This window comes from Glossina fuscipes, unplaced genomic scaffold (assembly GCF_014805625.2).
Source record: "Glossina fuscipes isolate IAEA_lab_2018 unplaced genomic scaffold, Yale_Gfus_2 2, whole genome shotgun sequence".
In the NCBI taxonomy this organism is placed as follows: Eukaryota; Metazoa; Arthropoda; class Insecta; order Diptera; family Glossinidae; genus Glossina; species Glossina fuscipes.
Genome location: NW_023998416.1, coordinates 30,608,710 through 30,623,883, shown reverse-complemented (window position 1 = coordinate 30,623,883; position 15,174 = coordinate 30,608,710).

Here is a 15,174-nt window from a genome sequence, read left to right as displayed (position 1 = left end):
CATATTCCATATATATATATATGTATAAATATATATATTAATATGCAAACATTTTCCTTCCTCTCGTACATCTCCTTTGCTCTTTTATATTATATAAGCACACATTACATATTGAAAATAAAATCATTATTTTCAACTCGATAAGTCAAACTAAATAGTAACCAAAAACTTGTCCAGAGTAAAATAATTGTATTTATTGAATATAATTATTAGCTTAATTAATTTAAATGATAACATTTATGATAATAATAATAATAATAATGATAACAATAATGTAAAGTTATTTCACATCTGTCCGTATTTATAAAAAGATTCTTTCAACTATATATGTGTACGTGTGCGTAAATTTTAAATACTTGAAGCTATCAGAAACACTATTAAGCAAACCGAAAAGTATTTGTACGTAATAGTAAAGAAAATATAATGTTTTATGGTAATATTAAAAACACAAAAAACAATAAAAACATAATAAAAACAATTTAAAATAAAACAATAACAAGTTTAGTGAGAAGTAATAATAAAAAAAAAAAAAAAAGATAAAAATTTGAATAAATAGCAAAATATAAATGTGTGAAAATATGTTTTGAAATTTATTTAGACAATTTGTGTGCGATTAGAAAAATTATATCCGGTAAGATTTCATGGTGAGTCTAGTCCATATAATATTCGGAAGAAGGATAGAACATTTATCATTATCGTGTACAAGCAGAGCAATTAATTTGCCTTCCACTTTGCGTCGATGATGGTGCAGTTGCTTGGCAGTGAATTTGTCGACTTTGGCACTATCGTATCTATTAAACATGAGTGATGTTTTCCAAGAACAGAGCCAGTGTTTAGTGGAGTTTGTCAAACAGATTTTCAAAAAAAAAAAGCGTTCAGTATAAAGTTCATTGATCAGTCCCAGTTATCGACAACTCGGTTCATAGGCTTACTGTCGACCTCGGGCCACGTGCCAGAAACACCAAATTTTTCAAAATCGTTCCCAAAATATTCCGCCGGCAGGAAAGAGAGAGAGAGACAAGGAAAGAGAAAGAGAGAGAGAGAGAGAGGGAGAGGGATTTTTAAAAGCGGGATCAAATGCTCAGCTTTAGAAACAAAGCGGTAGCCGCTAAATCGGGATTATCACCACATCGCGAACTCGTGAGCATTTAGGTACATTCCTTCGCCTATATCTTAATGAAATTGTGGAAACATCATGAATGAAAGCTATCCATCTGTTTTGCTCGCGCAACATACTCGTGTTACATTTATTTATATTCTCATCCCGATTCTCGCAACTGTCTTAGAATAGTGTGAAGAACAATACATTCCTCTTTATTTCATTGAATTGCTAATACTAGTCTATCAGATAAACCGGCTCCTTATTTAACGAATCGATTCATTTTATAGATCGATTCAGAATAATTTAAATGGAGAAAGTATTTAAAAAAACCGTTCGGGCCACGGCTGATAATATTTTGCATTTTTTTCTTCCAAAGATAGAAGAAGAATAATAAATTGCAAGTTTCCGTAAGTGTGTCCAAAATGGTGCACCATATTTAAAGACAGATCCTTCCCGGCTATTAGACCTTAACTTTGCTTAAGCCGAGTGTCTCGTTATGAAATGTGTGATTCTAATGCTAAAAACATACCAAGCCAGTGCATTCAACGCATGAACGGGTTTCATGATTTTTGAAGGCTTTTTTCTTCAAGTTAAGCATTTATTGAAAAAATTTGCATAAAACTTTCTCCACTGGCACACTTCTTTCCCAACTAGGCGCATACGATATCCTTTTTTTTGTTATTTGAGACGAACTGCGAAGCGAGACACTTCCTGATATCATCAAAAGAATCAAAGCACTTTTAGAGCAAGCCATTAATCATCGGTTAGCAAAGAACTAGTTACGAGAGCTTAACTCTCTGATAAGCAAGGCGATGGTGGTGAAGCTATTGTTTGCAAAATCTAGTTTATCATGTCTTTTTGTATATTATAAGCTCTCACCCTCTTTTTATTTGATCAGCCCACTAGCGTTGATTGTGTTGGTAGCTTTTGCTTACAATGCCTTTGATTATTCCGCGAGTATTCCGCAATGTATTATATTGAACTGATACCTTGAAATTTGCCTTATGGATTAAACGTTAACAATATGTTCTGTTGTCAACAACAACACTTTCCAACGTGCCCTCTAATTTTTGCGAGCAACTTATATTTTGACTAATAATTCATGCTCTGAACGCTAAATGCTTTCCTCATGTTTTGAAAGCTCAAATTCCAATTCTAAATCAAAATTTCTTGCAACATTCTTGGTGAACTCTTTCAAAAAAATCTAAAAACCGATTCTTCTTTTAACATTAAATTAAGCGTACGTATCGGACCACATCGGCATGAGATTTGGTACAACTAACAATTAAGTTGTTGTGACGTTAAGAAAAGAAATCCATCTTTCAATCTTTAGATGCTTAGATAGACGATTAGATATGACTAAATTGGTTTAGTATCTTCGATTGATCAAAATGTATTGTGGTGCTCTTGAGGAGCATCCCTGACTTTACAAATAGAATTCTCGTTGATAATAGTGTACATAATATTTCATTGATTTCTTCAAATCGTTTTACTTGAAACCACTGATATTTTCAATGCATTCGAACCATTAAGTGGTTAATTTCGGGGGCGTGCAATAAACGTATGATCTTCGTTTATATATAAGCATGGAGTGAATGATGAAAAATTGAAAAAAAATCTTTAAAACAAGCAATTTTTTGGTTCCACCCCCCTCCCCCCTCCGCGAAGCCACGTGCGTGCAGCATTTTGGCACCCGCCACCGATGATTAACAACGTCAAATTTGGCCTTGGACATTCTTGCACACAGGTTGGTATTGAAAATGGATTAAATCGTTCAAAGGAGTTTATAAAACCTAAAAGCAAAAACTTTAATTTGAAACATACTTCGTCCGAGTAGGTATCTATTAAATAAGCTTTGAACCTACAACAAATGATAATTTGAGCTTATATAGGGAGAGCAATGAAATTAAAAGTATTCGACGCAAACTATATATAAAGTGAACTTGCTTCGTATGCTCAATTCGGCTGCTCACGCTGTTCAAAACACTGTATAGGTTCACATTTACCTACGGCGCGTGAAAAATACTTTCTACTCAGATGGTATGTGGTTTCCATAAAATAGTACAGCATGCCATAGACCTCGTAATGCAATCTGTTTATTGACACAAATGTGCAATCAACTGTGAGCTGCACGATCGTGCGATTACGCTTCGCTGGGCTTTTTTTGTGGTCTTGCGCAGAGGAGCAACTTTATGCAAGCAATCATCAAAATCTTGACCCTTTCAAACATCGGTCAAGTTACGACCGCGCCCGCTGCGTGCATCGAAAATGATTTCAAAAGGATGGAGGTCGAGGTGTAGGATGTCCGGTGGATGACATTGAAATGAAATAATGACCAAACTATGTATTCAAAAAATAAAAGTGATGCAAACGTCAATCAGAAGAGTGGTTTATTTAAGTTTACTTTCGGGAACACAAAATAGATGATCCCTGTATAATTATGGGTGGATATAGAAGATTCGGGTACAGCCGAACATAATCTTCTCAATTATTATGTTACAACTTTGTTCTTTCTTTCATTGCATTTTATCTTTCCTTTTGCGGTGAACGAACTAAGAAGCGAACATGCCGCAACACTATCCTATCGACCACTCATTCACCAAGCAAGCGTTTTTCTCTTCTGAATTTCAAAACAATTTCAATGAAATTTAAATTTTTTCTTGATTTTTTAATACTTTTTTTCGGGTGCAATTACGAAAATGTCTGAAGTGAATGAAATCATTTCACAGTTAAATATAAACCGAAAATTTATTAATTTATTAATAAAAATCTAAACGATAGAACATGAATGCAATGCTACCTGTATGCTTGATGACTGTTCTACTTTGGGAGATTTTAATTAAATTTGACTAAGGGAGAGGACAGAAAACTGATGAACAGGCAACACATTTATCTAACCGTGTTTACAGAGTCATATTGAAATACAAGCAGAAAAAGTTTTCGCTCATTATTATTATTATTATTATTACTATCACTGAATTCAGATGCCGACAATTGAATGCTTCTGGCACGACGGTACGATTATATAAACAAACTTATGAATGTAAAATAGTACCGCAACAGGATACCTCGGGACTATTATATTAAGTTAAATTAAATAAATAAATCATTTTTAATAAAGCATATAATGACAGCAACACGGAGTAACAGTTTATAAATATGACAAAACTCGTATTGTATTTGTATTTGAAAAAAAAAAAAAAATCGTAAACAATTTATTCCTTTTCCGAGATTTCAGAGATGACAGCAAAAGAAAAAACAAAAAAAAAAAAAATGTAGCATAAAACCCTGGCAACAAGCTAAAGTGGCTTTAATACTTTAAATGGTTATATTACACATAAAAAAAAAAAAATATTAATTTTTACTTTCCTTTAACATCTCTTCGAAATTGGATTTTATATCCTCGGCGTGTATGTGTGTACATACGCATATATACATATATATGCGCGTTTATGCATGCGTATATACAAATATAACGCTTTCCTTCTTTTTTTTTTTTTTTATTTATTTACTTTTAAGGTCAGTCGGTATAATTCACTTGATCAATTTTCAATGCACACAAGCATTTTGTATTTATCATTTATTTTGCGACCGGCCAACATATGGTTTCTGACATGAAACATTATTCCGTGCCATTCATTACAACAGTTAAAACTTCTGACAGTTTATTTATTAAATAAATTGGTTTCAAACAGCAGCGTATCTACAAGTTTCCTTATATGGGAGAAATCTTTATTAACGCGAACCATTTATTTTTCTAGAGTTAAGCTGATACATCTCGCTTATCGCGCAATCAATTAATTTCTTTGTATATTGGTCATATGCGTCTGTGTTTGCTAACGAACTAGAGTAATATTTTTAGCAATAACGAAATGAAAAAACTTTACAACAAAAACAATAGGGAAAGGACAAACTTCAATAAGTGCATTAATACGTGGGAAATTCGACACACGTTTCGTATATATGGAAGCGGAGGACAAAGTGAAAGCAAAACAAATTAATTAGAAGAGGTATCGACATATTTAAGAATCGGTAGAGAGAAAGTCATTAAGAAAATTAAAATCAACTTGATTCGAATCCTATGCATCCTAAGTAAGATAACTAGAAGAAAATCCATTCATTATCAATTGTCGATGATACAACGAACTCTGCGAAAACACTGTAGTGCAGAGTAAACAAACGGAAAATAAATAGATATCAATTAAGTTAATCTACACTGGACTATACCATAGTAAGGAGATATCTTCACTTTCTTTCATGAGTTCATCACTTTTTCAGTGTCTTATCCTTTTTCGGAAATTATTTTCTGCCACATTTGAGCATCTGTGGGCGGTTTTTGCAAATCGCAATTTTTCGAATCTTAACAAATCGCCTAAAGCCATAAGGAGAATAAAATGAACAGTTCAAACTCGTATTTGGATCAATAACACTTTTTTCCAATGGAGTCTCGTACAACGACGTTCAAATGTTATACTTTGGTATTTTGTTCTTTATTCTTCTTCGAAATGGCGAATGAATACGAAATCTTTTCAAATCTGCTTGAGGAACATAATATCGCAGTTTAGCTGTCTATCTTTGCAATCCTTTGAACACAAGAGCAAGTAAGTAACTTAAAAAAGCCTTAAGGTGATTTCTTCGTACCATGTTTTAAACTGTAACAGTCGTGTTAGGCCGATCAAAAGGATATTAATTGAAGGTTCTCACAAGCTTTTCATGAAAGCATACTACCACCACAAAACAGAACGACAAAGAAAACAAATGAAAAGCCTAGAGTGAAATAAGGCCGAGTCTGCATCACTTATCAACGACTTTCTCAAAGTAAGATATTGTGTAATGTGCGGTATTTGCAATAGGATTCGCTTTTGGGCAAAAACATGGTAGTGTAACAAGGTACGTCAACATATATCGAAAATTATGGTTCGCAAAGTATGTGAGCACAACATTTTGACGGGTATATCGACCAGACAGATGGATAAACGCGCTTGAGTCGATTCAAAATGTTAATTCAAATTTTTTATTCGTTCAACCAAAGTAAGTTATTTGCATTAAATTTTAATTAATTTGCTAAATATGAATGCTTCAAATATATTACAATGCAGTAACAAAGAAAAATATGGTGAATCGAATGGCATAATAAAAGTTGGTATCTATCTCAAGTCGTTTTGGCATAAAATCACATAAATTTTTTATATCCGTCACCGCAAGAACTGTAGGGTATAAAAGTTGAAAAGTATTTATTAACTGTGATAGCATGAAATTTCTTTTACTTAAACATTTTAAATAGCCCTATGTTAGTACTAGGTTTTATATCAAAATCTTATAAAGGTTTCGCGCATTATGGGCAATTATATGCCTTCTTTTAGCAATATCTTAAATGACTTCCCAAAGACATTTGTTCTGAGTTTCAGGACGTCAAGTTAGATCTCTTTTGTAACTCTACCTATGAGTACTAACTAAGTATTCCAACTTTAATTTGTTAACTTACTTTTTATGATCGGGGATACTTCAATGAATACATAAAGGGGCGGATAGATAGAGAAAATGGTTTGAACGTTAGTCGGTTGTATACCATTAAAAAGTAAAAAAGTAACTTTTTCAGATAGTCATCTTCAATCGATCCGGTATATTTTGATCTGAACGCTTTCGAGCAGGTTTGCGAAAAAATTGTAGCAAAGTAGAACAAGACACGTTTGCTAGCATTACTTAGTGAATCTATGGGTGAACTGATAAGCCACCATAATGGACTCCCATTGATCGCGCATGGAAACATGTCTACATCTATGCCAAGGGCTTTTGAAAAGTGATCAAATGAGGGCAGCGGACTTTTAATTACAGAAAGAAACTTCGACAATGAAAAGAGTAGAATCTGTGTAAACGGTTGCAATGAGTCATTCACAAGCATGGCACATGCCAGGCGGGCTGCTTAATGCAAGACTAGCGCGCATAATGTTAATCAGATATCTACAAAGCGAAAAGTGCTTAAATTATTATTTTATGTTGCTCACAACTGCATCAGACGTTATCGGAAAGAATTCTTTTAGAACGCTGCTCGAAACTCATTACATAAGACAGATTCTGATCTGGTTCAAACGGTTCAGGAAATTGTTAGAGAGAGAGAGAGAGAGAGAGTCGATTTTCATAGAATTTGATTTAACTTTTTCATATTGACCCCCAGGAGATGTTTCCTTTTCTCATATCCCATGAACAAGAAACTCTGCACCATTTTCATTCATATTCAAATTCACCTCTTATAGGACCCGATCATGTCATTTAAGCAGACATGGCACGCTTTAAACGCTTCTGTCTTTCCGGAGGCAGCAAACATCCAAAAAACTCATTATATTTATTTTCGGATGGCTAGTCTCTAAGCACACGGAGAAGGCTTAGTTAGGTCGTTACACGATGATTTTCTAAGGAAAATTTTAAGTATATTACGTGCGAGTGACCATCACAAGCTGCAGAATGGCGCGGGCACCCAGAGAACTATGTTACGCACGCGGCCTTCTGTTTAAGGCTTTTCGCACGCGGACTCCGTTTTCCTAAATGTTACGATATGTTGCGTCATGTCGTTCGATGCGATAATAAAATTTCAGAAAAGCAGATTAACGATAAATTTGAATCCAATGCATTTTGAATTTTGAGAGAGCGTTGAAATACTTGAGAATGTCTTGCGCCAAAGAAAATAAGATAAAAAAAGTAGAATTCATTCGTTGCATATCCTTACGGTACCGCTTAACATTTCATTCATAGTTAGCCAGTTAATCTGAAATGAACGAAATGTTTGTTTCTAACATGAATTTAGAATTTTTGTTATCCATAATTAAATAAGTTCACTACTAGTATGCGAATCCCTTAAAACTACTAACGCTAAAACTAGTTTAATAAGATTCATAGAATATAGAAAAACGTTTTAATTATAATTCAGTCCTCGGGGCCATAAAATAATTGAACTAACAAAAGAGAATAATTTTTTCTCCTACGTCGACTATAAAATGCAAATATAAAGCGAAAAGCAAAGCACAAAAAGAAGAAAAAACAAAAACGAAAACGAAAGTAAAAGTTAGGTTATGTTTGCTAATAATTGAAAACAGTTTTATATTGCATATTACGTTATATACGAGCTATAGTTAAAGTTGGAGGAGAAGAATGAAAAGTATTTTCTAAGACATGTTTTGCACCTTACATTTAAACCTGGGAATGGACTGCAATGCCTTCGGAGAAGTTGGAAAATATTTAAAGTCACATTGTGTTGATCAAAATGAAAACCTGACAATTCACAACGACACATTTACCATCTCAAACAGACATTTTCACTTTATTTATTAAAATTGTACTTGCCTTCTTATTACCTTTAAATTTCTTTGCTATTTCTTCTATCAACTTAACCTCAAATATTGTGCATTCTGATTGAAGAATATATATATATATATATATATACATATATGTATACATATGTTTTTTAATTGCAATTACTCTCACTGCTACGAATTCTCGGTATTTATTTGAAATGTGGCTGTAGCTTTTACTACAGCTCTGCTCCTATATATATAGTTGATAATTAAAAACAATATATGTTATGTACGTCCGTGTACAGAGAGACGCGTAAATACTTATATGCGAACATATCCTTTTACGCACACACGTATAAAAAACCAAAAAAAACAACAACAAAAAGTTGCCAGAAGAACATGTATTAAAAACTTTCCAGAATTGTTGCATGTATTCTTTAACGATTGTGGCCTCAATATTCAACTGTAAGTTTTAATTATAAAATCAGCTTAACTCATTTACCTACCTATCTGTCCATCTGTGCCACAGTATCAAAAGTCTAGTGCGTAGAGTGATAGTAAAACTCTGGCAGGCAATGACATAACTGAGAAGAACTTTAGACAGCGAGACATATGCATGCGTATGTATATGTTTGCAATTAAATTCATTTCCTTCTTTGTCGAAAAGCTGTCGGTAATAATTTTTAAAATATACAAATATATATGTATAAATATATATAGGGATATGTGTGTATATGTGTTCATTGAACAGTATGTCCGTTATACTAACATGGAAACAATCCAGTGACCGAGTATTGTACACTTATATACTCGCAACATTCGTATCCACAGTTATGAAGAGGATTAAAGAAAATTACATATGAACGTACATACGTTCATAACTGATGATCATTTGCTCTGTTGCGTGTAATTTTTTTTAATGTACTTCTTCCGAAAAATTATCTGCCCATACATGAATGTATGTTCGTACGCATGATTAAGTCGATGAGCGGGTGTGGATGTGTATTCATGCACTACTTTACATAAGCATTTTATACGTGCTTAACCCTTTTAAATTTAAATTCATGCTGATACATTTTTTGTCCTCTTCACTTACCTTAGTTTTTTCTTTTTTTTTTTTTTTGCCCTTTATTTATTATTATTGTTATTATTTTTTAAGCTGCCCAACTATTTGACCATAAATTCTCTTTATAATCAGTTTGCGGCGTTTAAGACTATGTAAGAAAAAAAAAATAAAAAAAAAGGCCGAAAGTTTGACTTTTCGCTTTCACGCTCGCATCCCGTATACACTTATTTCCGCTTGCTTGTCTCTAAGGACATGTAAGCGGATACGAAGGCTTTGGTTTTTGGCAATTGCCTTTTTTTTCCCGTTAATTTTTCATGATAAAATTGTTTTTCAAGCAGTTTTTTTTTTGTTGTTTTTTGTTTTTTGGTTTTTCATATTTAAAAGCGTATGCAAACTTTTATTTTACTGCAAAAGATTAAAATGATTATTTGTGTACAAACAGCTTGTGTGTATGTTTTTTGCGGGAGGATGTGTGTGGATGCTTAAAAATAAAACAATTTCACAAAAAAAAAAACAAAAAAAGAAATGGGGAAAAAACCAAGGGAACGAACAACGTATGCAATCATTCATAATACCCGCATTATAGTCACTATTTTGTGACCCATTCTCGGTTCTGTTGGGCTTTGTATTTTTCCTTTCTTACGCAAAAGTATAAATATTTGTACGCTTGTGTGTTTATGTTTATTTATTGTGCATTTACGAGTTGTGTTTAAGTCGGCTGTTTTAACACAGGCCCCCCGCCGCTCTATTGTTGTCACATTCGTTTCATGGAAGCTAAAGCTGCTGTTGCTGCTCAACTTTTCCATTTATTCTACGTTCATTTTCTTTCTTTCTTTTCGCGTGAATTTGCAACAAAATTGTTTACATTAATTCCGAAAAGCTTGCGGTCCTCGCACCGGTCTCACAGTAGCAAAATAAATTTGTTTATAATTCCTTTAAAAAGTTTGCAAGGTGTGTTTATAATAAATGTTGTCACACTTAGGCCACATAGAAGGTCGCTTTTCAACATTTGCTTATCTTCATAACATTAAAGTTAAATATAAATTTAATAACAAGTTTTTCATAATACTTTTGCTTAAAATGGAATTGCTTTCTATATAATTATAATGTAGTTATAGTTATTACAATTCATACGGACCAAACGTAATAAATTCTAGGACTTCGATTAACAGCAGGTTGAGCGCTGACAACTAAGACTTTCGGCTCCATTTTCTTTCAAAAGGATCGACTAGATGGTTAATCTAGTCGTTTTAATAAAGTTATATTTATTATTGACGTCGTATTGTCGAGCTTTTTTGATGATATTCGTAGGGTTCGATGATGTGAAAATTAGTTTTCTTAGTATTACATCACTCAGTATGTCTCCGGTCTGACTTGCTGTTTTTTTGTAATTTCTTCATCCAACTCCGCTTATAGTGTTCCACAGCATTCAGTTGTGATCATTTGGTCAATATTATACCATGCGCATCCCAAAACTCGATAGCTTGCACAGCCGGATTTTGCTTGTTTGGTAGCTATCCACTCGAATGATAGTCCCTTTGACTCCGGGGTGTAGTAATGATTCCATCTTTCATTCACTGCCACACAGGGTATGAAGAAACTCTTTTTACTTCACCTAAAGAGCTCCAACATTTTATCATTAGTCGAAAATGAGCAAACGCGACAATTGCGGTAAACAAACCTCTATTCTGGATAATTGTTCACGCAATATGGCGGATGATCAGTTATCACAAGTGACTTAATTTTTCGTTTCTTCCAATCAACTAATTTTTTATTATTTATTATTGACAGACAGACACGCGAACATAACAAATCAATGTGTTCAAAAAGTGAGGGTAATATTACTATTAGACAATACAATGTAAGCTTTCTTTCATATTGGTTTAGTACCACCGTCAACACAGCTGAACAAAAGCAAGTTTTAAAAGTCATTAGCAACCATTGGAAGCTAACTGAGAGAACTACATAAGGTTTCTATCAGATGTTAACGCTATGTACTATCAAAATATCATTTAGCTTCGAAATAATTTTTCCCCTTATTTTTTAAACACGGCATCATTAGAGGTTGTTAGAGACGAAGTGGAGCAATAAATGCCATTATGCCATTAACGATACTAAACCTCAACAAATGTTGTATATGACAGAAATATAATATATTAATAGAGATGAGTATAGGAAAAAAATATTTCCATTAAACATGATATTGTTATATATCAATTTTTTTTGACTTGGACCAATTTAGTTCTCACTGACTCTTTTGTGTCTACAGTGACGGTGTAACTCACATATTATATATGCATAAGCATATATAAACTATTATAATAAATGAACGTAAATGCATAAAATGTTCCATTAATATTTATAACAGGCACGGCAAGCCAGCCAGTCATGTCATTAACAATAGAAAGACATGGACGTTGGTGGAATAAAAAAAAAAAAAAAAAAAAAAAAAAAAATTCTTTTTTTTTTTAATAGTGGTTAAGTGAAAATTTAATTAAGTGGAAACGGTTAACAACGAACTGTAGATTTATAACGCTATGGCTGCACTAACTCACCGAATAAATAGTTTGGGGCAGATAAAGATCAACGAACCAAATATATTTTTCAATATCTCAAATCATTACAAATAAAGTTAATTTTCTGTAATAAAAATTCTCCACCATATCTAGATGATTTTTGCACAAGCTCTGCGTTTGCAGACCTACCTCTGACTGGAAGGATAAAATCATGTTGCGTCGATATATTTTCTAGAGAGTGATGACGAAATCGTTATATGTTTGCTTTTCCAAATCGTTAAAAACATAATGAATACGTATTAATAATAAAATAGAAATATTGAAATATAATTATATATTATTATTTATTAATGTGATCATAATAATTAAAAAGAGCAACAATTTTTATTTAACTTAGACGAACTTCGAACACCCGTCACCTAAAGTAAAGAAACCCTTAAGAAATTCTCACTTGGTTTTTTCACGAGCCTTCAATTTAGGTTTACATAGAAATTACTATTAACAAATTATTATTATTTATAATTAATAATTTGTACGTTATAATTTGTAATTTATTATTGCATAATATATAATTGATAATTTTTAATTTATAATGAATATTTTGTAATTAATAATTTATAATTAATAATTTATGGTATAATAATTATCAATTTCTCATATTTAACAATTTATAATTCATAATTAATATTTTGTAATTAATATTATATACTTAATAATTTTTAATTTATATTTAAAATATTTTGCATTTAATAATTATATAATTAATAATGTATTATAATTTATAATTAATAATTTATAGCTTTTCATATACATATACATTAGACAGATTTTTTGCTTCGATTGTCAAACATCGTGTAATTTCTTGTAACCATCCTTCTAATGTTTGTCCTGCCAAAATAAATAATATTACCCATCTACAAGATGTAGATATCGTTTTAAAGTCACTTATAGTTCAAAGAAATCTTCTCTTTACGCAAGCTCTGACAAAAGGCTCAATTTAATATACTGTTATCCTGCAGAAGTGAATAAAAATTAATAATATTACCATATATAAGAACAGAAACCAATTTAACATCAACTTCATTCAAATGTTCAATAACTCGCAGGAAAAACCGTGAAAGCAAATTTATTAAAATTTTCTTTTTTTTTACATTATTTGCATTTATTTATTTTATTTTTTTTTTTTTTTTTGTATTTTTAATGAAACGTTTAAGCGTATAAAAGGGAAAAAAATATAAATATATTAACATAAATACTTAGCAAACACATATATAAAAGCCATTTAGAAAAACATTACATGTGTACTAGTGATAGGTGCAGTAAATGCACTGGAACAAATAACACGATCGATTCGGAAAAAATACGCTTCGTCGATGAGTTTGTGGGAAAACCATCAATGCAATTTCTATATCTTTCTACGTCTTTTGAGACATCCAACAATGGTTGAGTGGTTCACATTGAAGTTGTTGGCCAGCCTTTGAGTTGTTAAGCCTACGTCCCCTTCCACGGTTGCCAAAACTGCCCGGTCGCCGAAATCCGATTGTTCTTCTGGCTTGCCTTTCAGACTAGGCTCGCCAGATCGGAAACGGGCAAGCCATTCCCTGCATCGACTTGGGCTGATGATGCCTTCACCGAAAAGTTGGTCGAGGTAGCGAAATGCCTCCGCTACTTTCCATCCTTGGCACACCATAATCTGACGGATATGAGTGTGATTATAAAAGTAGAAGAATATTTACATTATAAAATTTATAAAATATTGTACATTTTGTTTTAAATATATAGCATGTCTAAGAAACGCCTGATAGTTATGCACCAGCCCAAAAAAAAATTACACTAATTATTATTACTGATTAAATAAAACTGTTGTACAAGTAAGACTATACAGTCATTTTCGGCACAATTAGACAACAAAAATACAAATAGGGATAACTCAAATATACATAGGTATGTAAATATAAATGCAAAATTTTTCCATAGAAAAAAACCAGTTTATTATATGAATGTATAATTATGCTAAGTACACATTTCCGTCTGACAATTGTGGATTTCAAGCTTTTAAAAAATATTCTCTTTCTCTTTCCTTTCTTTATTGAGTCTTCTTTCATTACATCGCGCAAACGAAGGCATGACCCATCGGGGCAAACAATTAGTAATTGAAAGAAAATTGGAAGTAGTCTGGCGAGCAAGTTGCATGGACTTGTATTGTTGTGAGTTGAAAATCTTTCTCCGATGTCAACAAGAGAGAAACTGGCGCCAATAGTTGCATTCACAGCTAGGGCTATCTAAGAACAAGTTCCAGGTCCAGTTTCAGTTTTCTTTTTGTTTTTTTTTTTTTTTTGCCCAACCTATCAGCGGTTGTCGCCTATTCGTGTAATACGATGACAGTTGGAAAGAAGTAAGGAAAGAGATAGAGAAGTGGCCGTAGTCCAAGTGGGTGTATGTCCAATCGATAAGTGTTATGCCTTCACCAACCGAGCACTCACTACCGCTACGGCCAAAGTAGACTCTGCAGAGAAATCGAGATTTCAACCCTCGAACATTGACTTTTGTAGTCGCGATTGTTACCTACTCAGCCACTTACGCGGACTATATGTCCATGTACCTACGTGTATATGCCTGATGACTTATGCAAATAAAAAAATAAAAAGACATTGAAACAAAACTCCTAAATTATATTCACTAAATACAGAAAAGGCCTTTATGACTTCGCTAAGCCCATGCGAGTTGAAATTTGCGTGGATATTAAATGGTAACGAATTCCGTACCTTTACAACATTAATAAAGCAGGTTCCTGATGATATAATCAGTGCTTATAAATTCGTACATCAGCATCTAATAGGCCTTAGAGAGTAGAGATCTCCATTTCTAATATTCGTTCAGTTACGTTGGAAGATTAACTTTTAAAATCCCTGCCGAAAATTGTGATATTCAGTCGTATCTTCATTTGTTGAGAATGGGTCTAACAAACGACCTGTAAACCATATCAACATGCGATAAAGTTCAAATGAGGGATCACTAGGTCATTTGCTCTGTTTTTATTGTGCGACGGCCATAGGGTCTTTGAACAGGCTCTTCGAGTTTCTATACGTTGACCTTAGAAAACTCAATCAATTCGATAAAAAGTCTGAAAGGCTCACTTTATGCTTTTCTCTATGTTTCTGGTCGATCCTTTTTTTCGAACAAATTCAATATCACAATAGA